Source organism: Arachis ipaensis, chromosome B5, assembly GCF_059453495.1.
Source record: "Arachis ipaensis isolate K30076 ecotype BB chromosome B5, ASM5945349v1, whole genome shotgun sequence".
Classification (NCBI taxonomy): domain Eukaryota; kingdom Viridiplantae; phylum Streptophyta; class Magnoliopsida; order Fabales; family Fabaceae; genus Arachis; species Arachis ipaensis.
This window is the reverse complement of record NC_142440.1, coordinates 149,252,218-149,258,753: the sequence shown is the minus strand read 5'-3', so window position 1 is coordinate 149,258,753 and position 6,536 is coordinate 149,252,218.

Sequence of the window (6,536 nt, the reverse complement as noted above, 5' to 3'; positions counted from 1 at the left end):
GGTTGAACTTCAGTTAAACTTCGGTTGAATCTTTAAATTATTGAACCACTCACCTTTTCGGTTCGATTTTCGCAACCTTGTTTTTAACATACTCTCCTTCATCAAAGGGCAATTTTGTCTTTGGACAGTCTTCGACCAGGGCCAAAAGTATTGTATTTTTTGGGCTTAAGTTTATAGCCCTTGTGGAGGTTTTATTTGGTCATAGAGTAACTCAATACCCGATAAAAAAAAGTACTAAATCGTCTATTGGACAAACATGTTTTCATCGTTGCATTAAATTTTGCCATAGCCCAACTTACTTGAATGTAACACAAAGTCCTCCAAATTCAAACACAAGGATGTCTGTCCAAAAATAAAAACTACCAGGATGAAAAACAATTAAAAAATAAAATGCATTACCCCCAATCAAAAAAAAAAAAAAAAAAAAAAAGAAAAGAAAAGTGGCTGAGGCATGTGATGTAGCATCGAAGATCTCTACTAGGGTTTTATTATCTCATTTGGAGAGCCAAATTTCTATTACTAAAGTTGCGTTTGTTTTTTTAGATTAAGACTGAACTGAAACTTGAGTATTGTATTTTGTGATCAAAGATTAAAATTAAAATTAAAATTTTAAAATACAAAATTTCAGCTTTTTTAATATTTCCAAAAAGTAGGGATACAGAATGCTAAAATTTTTAAGAATAAAAACAAAAATTTTATTAATATTTTTTTTTAAAATAATCTTATTTAATTTTTTAAATTCTAAATCTATCCTTTAATCTTTATATTTATACTAAACCAAACATATTACTTTATATTTATACTAAACCAAACATATTACTGAGACATAACTCAATTCAATACATTTTATACTAAATACAATACAAAAATTTAATTTAATTTTTATCTTTTAATCTTTGTCTCTTCTCTGTCTTTATTCTAAATGCAGTCTAAGAATTACAATTTCTCAACCAACAAGGCCGCGTCGATTGCTGATCAACCAACAACGCCGAAGACTACTCCCTTTTTTGCTTTGTGTTTTTTTTTTTCTTTTATTTTTTTGATATCTACCTTATTCCATCATCAATATTTCCATGGTGCTTCACCCTTCCTCTATGACCTCCATCTTGGTTGTCTACTATAGTCTCTTTTGCCTGATTCCAAATGATCACAAGAACAAAAGTTGAGCCCAAAAAACCTTCAAGATAAAATTAGCAAATTTAAAACAGTGATAGATGTTATATAACCACATTATTATTTTAGTAACTAAATTAATTCAATATTTTAAGAATTGATAATTAGTTAAAGAAAAAGAATGAAAAAGAGGAGAGATATAGAAAAAAAGAAAAATTTAATTATAAAAGTAATTTGTTGACTTAATATTTTTTAATTTGAAAAGAAAAATTTCATTATTGACACATGTCGTTATTGTAATTAATGAATTTTCAATGAAAATAACAAAATAGAAGGGTAAATCAAGTGCTAATACAGAGACTTGGCTTTCCCTAGAAGGGTAAATCAAGTGCTAATATATGTATTATAAAAAGAGAGTTGATGTATAAAAATAAGTTAAATATTTTATATATTTTTTTATGAAATTAATAATTAAAAATTATTAAATAATTTAATAAATTTGATTAAATTATTATTTAATAATTTTTAATTATCAATTTTATATTGATAAAAATAATTATAGGTGAATTTTTACTTAAAAATAACATTTTTAGAGACAACAATCTAAAATTTAGGGCAACGATATTTGTGTGTATAATGTCAAGTATACATAGCAGTTATACACTTATACTGAGAGTTGAGCTTCTACAAAAATTAGGGTACAAACTAATATAAGAGTTAGGGTATCATTTGAATTTAGAATCTGCTTAGATAGTTTGTTCCTTTTTTTTTTTAATGGTATTCCACAATTTAATAGGTTAAAGACTAATTTGTTACAAATTAAAATTTTATTTAAGAATTTATTGTTAATAAATATAATGAGTTGTTATTACATGCATAAAATAAAATTGAAACATTAATACTTTAAATAAATTAGTGAATTGAGTGGTAGACGAATCCAAATTAATTATCCTAAGTAGTTTATCTCTACATCGATGCTTGTTTATACATATAAATCTGTTAAAAATCTCTATAATGTTGAAAATTTGAAATCACTATCTCTTATACATGTACCTTTGATAAATAAAAGGTAGCTCTTATATTTAAATTAAATTTAACAACAACAATAATAAAATTTAATTATAATTTTATTAAATTTTTAATTAGCTCTTTATACTCTTTTTTTTTTTCAATTAGATTCTGACATTATTTTTAATTTTATAATTAGATCATTTTCATATAAAAAATTAAAATTATCAGAATATGTTTCTCATTAAATACGGTCAAAAATTTTATTATATTTTTAATTATGAATACCTTCAATTTGTAAAAAAATATTCAGTTAATTTTAATATTTTTCACACTAAAAATGATCTAATTATAAAATTAAAAACAATATAGGGATTCAATTAAAAAAAATATAAAACCTAACTATAAATTTAATAAAATTATAATAAGAACTAATAGAACAATTAAACCTAATATATAAATAATAATAATAAAGAAGATTAATGTGGTGAAGTATGATGGTATATTGGTATGTAGTCCCTCCAACCAAATAAAATTTGATGAGATTTTGAAGGCAAGTTCTTGGTTGAAGAAAATTAAAGCAACTCCAAGTAAAAGGAGACAGTTGAAACCTTTTGTGTGTAGCTAAAAAGTTTGAAAGATTTATCTTGTTGCATATACAATAGACATGTAACCCCACACACCCACCACAACCAGATAATAAAACTTCGTCGTATATGATCAACAATAGTAATGCCGACTGTGTAAACTTGACAATTCGAAAACTGTAAAGTTACCTAATGATCTAATATTTGATTTGGATAAATAGAATCTTTTTGACTTTTATTTTGATTTTAAGCTAGCTATATTATTACGATAATACACTAACGAATTCCATAGTGACATCAATTGCACGTTGAATTATTAAGAAAAGCAATGCATATATAATGTATGTTCACTGTTTTCTTAGTATTTGATTGGGTGCATTATGAATATACTTTAAGAGAATAATCCAAGATGCAATATAAGAAATATAAGGTTTCTTAATTAGTTATGATGAGTTGTAATCAATATATATAAGATGAGGCAATAACAAGCACAACGTGGTCCTTTTTCGATCTTGTGTCCAAATACAGCGAAAACAAACTGAAAAAGAGAAAAGTTTTGTTAAATTAGGAAAATGAAAAGGGAGAGGAAATCTTACCCAATTATCCATGTCCCTAGCTAGTCCCTACAACCACCGTCCCACTATAGTAGCTAATTTTTTTTCTATTTTAAAATACAAAATGTTTTATCATCAATATCTTTTGCGTTTCATTATATTCAACCCTAAAATAATACGTTTATATAACTAAACTACTTCCTTTCGAACCAAATTATGAAAATAATAAGCACGTTAATAACATGTGAGTAAATAATTAAAAATGTAAACATATTTATCTACCAAAACAATCTTTTTTTTAGAAAAACTCTTATACTAAACAGTACAACATATAAACCTATTTATTATTATCGGACACAAAAAATTATTAGTTGAAACGTATATTTTAACACAACATTTAAAACTAAGTGAATACATATAATATGTAGGGTGTAACTAATTACACATCCTTCAATTACTAATAACACACTATTTATATTATCTTACCAAAATATCCCAGATTTTATTAATTTTAATCTTTACTAATGATTATAACAATAAATGTATACAGATTTTAATGATTGTGTCATTAATATTGGAAAAATACCCTTGCTTTTGGTAGAGTAATAAATGGTATAAATATAAAATATTTTTAAAACAGGAATATGTTGACAATTCATCCTCTTTAATTTCCAAAATAGTAAAATTATTAAATTTTACATTTTTTACATATGAACATATTGACAATTTAATGATTGTAACACGTAAAAAAAATTAATTTAATTATATTATTATGTACATATCAATGTTAACATACAAGGTTAGATTCATATAAAATTATAAGGTTTGAAATGTAAATATAGGGCAATTTACTATAATAAATAATATAAAAATTAATTTTATCAGAATGTATAAAATGAAAAATGAATACTAAAACGTATTTTTTTATAGTTTATGTAAATTGTAACATGAGTCCTGTCGCGGTTTACGTGTAACGAGAAATGAGCATAAATCGCGATAAGGGTGTTGCGGTTTACATGTGGGCGTTAAATGTGTATAAACCGCAAGAGGGGTGTAGCAGTTTATGCGTTAGTATACAATTTATATAAACATAAAACAAAGTGTGTGGTTAACAAAAAACATACATTACATACACCTAATTTAACGGAAATAAACTAAGTACTAACACATATAATACAAAAATACATAGTAAATCCGGCATACATAGGTATCATCAATGAAAACATAAAATAGTAAGCTACGGCTCCTGCCTGTTCTCATCCTCGTTGTCAGAGTCATGTCCAAATGCGCCCAGGAAATGCGACCCTGTACCACATTGAGCGGCCCGTCTCACTCTGGCGGGCCTCTGGCGCTGCTGTGCTGGAGGATTGACCGGCATGCCCACGCCATATGCAGATGCAGGCGTCCCTCCCATGCCCAACCAACTGTCATACGGACTGCCAGTAGGCTCATTCAGATCTATATGTAGCTGGGGCTGAAATCCATGAGGGTCAGACATCTGCCGTTGGGTCTTAGGCACCTGATCCTATGGAGTCTGCTGCTGAAAATGCAGGGAGTCGTCATCCCGAATGAGATCTGCAAAGTTGGAATAGAACTGTGAACTCCCAACCTCGTGGTCTATATCCATCATGAAAGTCAGACCCGCCAAGTCATCATACACCCCTCTTGCGATTTATGCACATTTAACGCCCACACGTAAACCGCGACACCTCTGTCGCGGTTTATGCTCATTTCTCGTTGCACGTAAACTGCGACATCCCTATAGCGAATTACGTGTATTTATAAACCGTGAAACCTCTGTTGTGATTTACATAAATTGTGAAAAAAATGCATTTTAGTATCTATTTTTTATTTTGTGCATTCTAGTAAAATTGATTTTATATTATTTATTATAGTAAATTGTCCGTAAATATACTTGTGATGATCTCATTTTTAATAAGACAAACCAAATTAATTTTTTTTAAATGACATAATCACTAAAATCTGTATATATTTGTTGTTATAATCAATTAGTGATGAGGACTAGCGTTTTTCAAAAACGGACAAAATCAGGAATATTTTAATAGGATAATATAAATGGTGTATTATTAGTAATTGAAGGATATATAATTAGTTCCAGGTAATATGTATTCATTGTCTCTACGTATATTAGCAGGGTTCGATTCTTAACGACTTTTAAAATTTTTTTTTTTTAACATAAACCAAATGACAAAAGAAAAAATGATTATACAAAATTTATGTAAATTCAGAAAACAAAATTTTGCATAATATATATATATTCATGTATTTTTATTTATGATTTTAAATTTGTGTAATAAAATAATTTTATGACATATAGTATTCTGTTATCGTAGGCACAAAATTCCTTGGTAAAGCTTAAAGTAGTATTGTTTATATTTTTACAAAATTCAAATTGTCCAAATATGATTTTCCTTTTGGAAACAATGTCTTAAGGTAAAATTTTTTTGAATAGGGATAGCCGACGTAACACCATCATGAGATGAGGTTGTCCTTTTGTCACAGTGGGAGCAATAATTATATTATTAGCTTATGAGAAAGAGTAGGATTTTATAAATTAAAAAAAAAAAAGAAAGAAAAGAAAGTAGGGTTATTCAATGGTTATTGCCATTGTAAATTTTGTTAGACTTTGTTCATAAAAAAATTTAAATGTCTAATATTATTTATTAGATAATGTAAAATAAATTATTTACACCAATGTTTTGAAAACCGGTTCGAACCGGCCGGTCGAACCGGTCGAACCGGGAACCGTTAACAAATACGGTTCGGACAGAAGGCAAAATCGCTAAATTTAAGAACCGAAATTGAACCGCCGAACCGGCCGGGAACCGGTCGGTCGAACCGAACCGTGACCCGGCCGGTTTTTTAAATTTTGTCAAAAACGATGCGTTTTGATCCAGAAACCAACCCTAGCCTTCAGTCTTCGGTCTCCTCACTCTTCAGTTCACTCCCCTGCAGCCCTCCACTCTCGAGCCTCCACCCTGCAGCCCTCCACTCTCGCCTCTCGCACTCAGTGGCCACGTATGCAGTCTCTACCTCGAGCCACCGCCCCCGTCGCAACACCTCCATCGAAGTCACTCACCGTCGCAAGTTCGTGGAGCCAGCTTGGAGATTCGCGCAGCCCTTTCCGTCGAAGTCAGCCGTGGAAATCGCAGCCACCGCCACCACTCCTTGCCGTTGCGCAGTGTCGTCCTGAGTGACCTGAAGCCCTTGCCCCTGTCTCGAGCCCCATTCCTGATTCCTCAGTCTCATACAT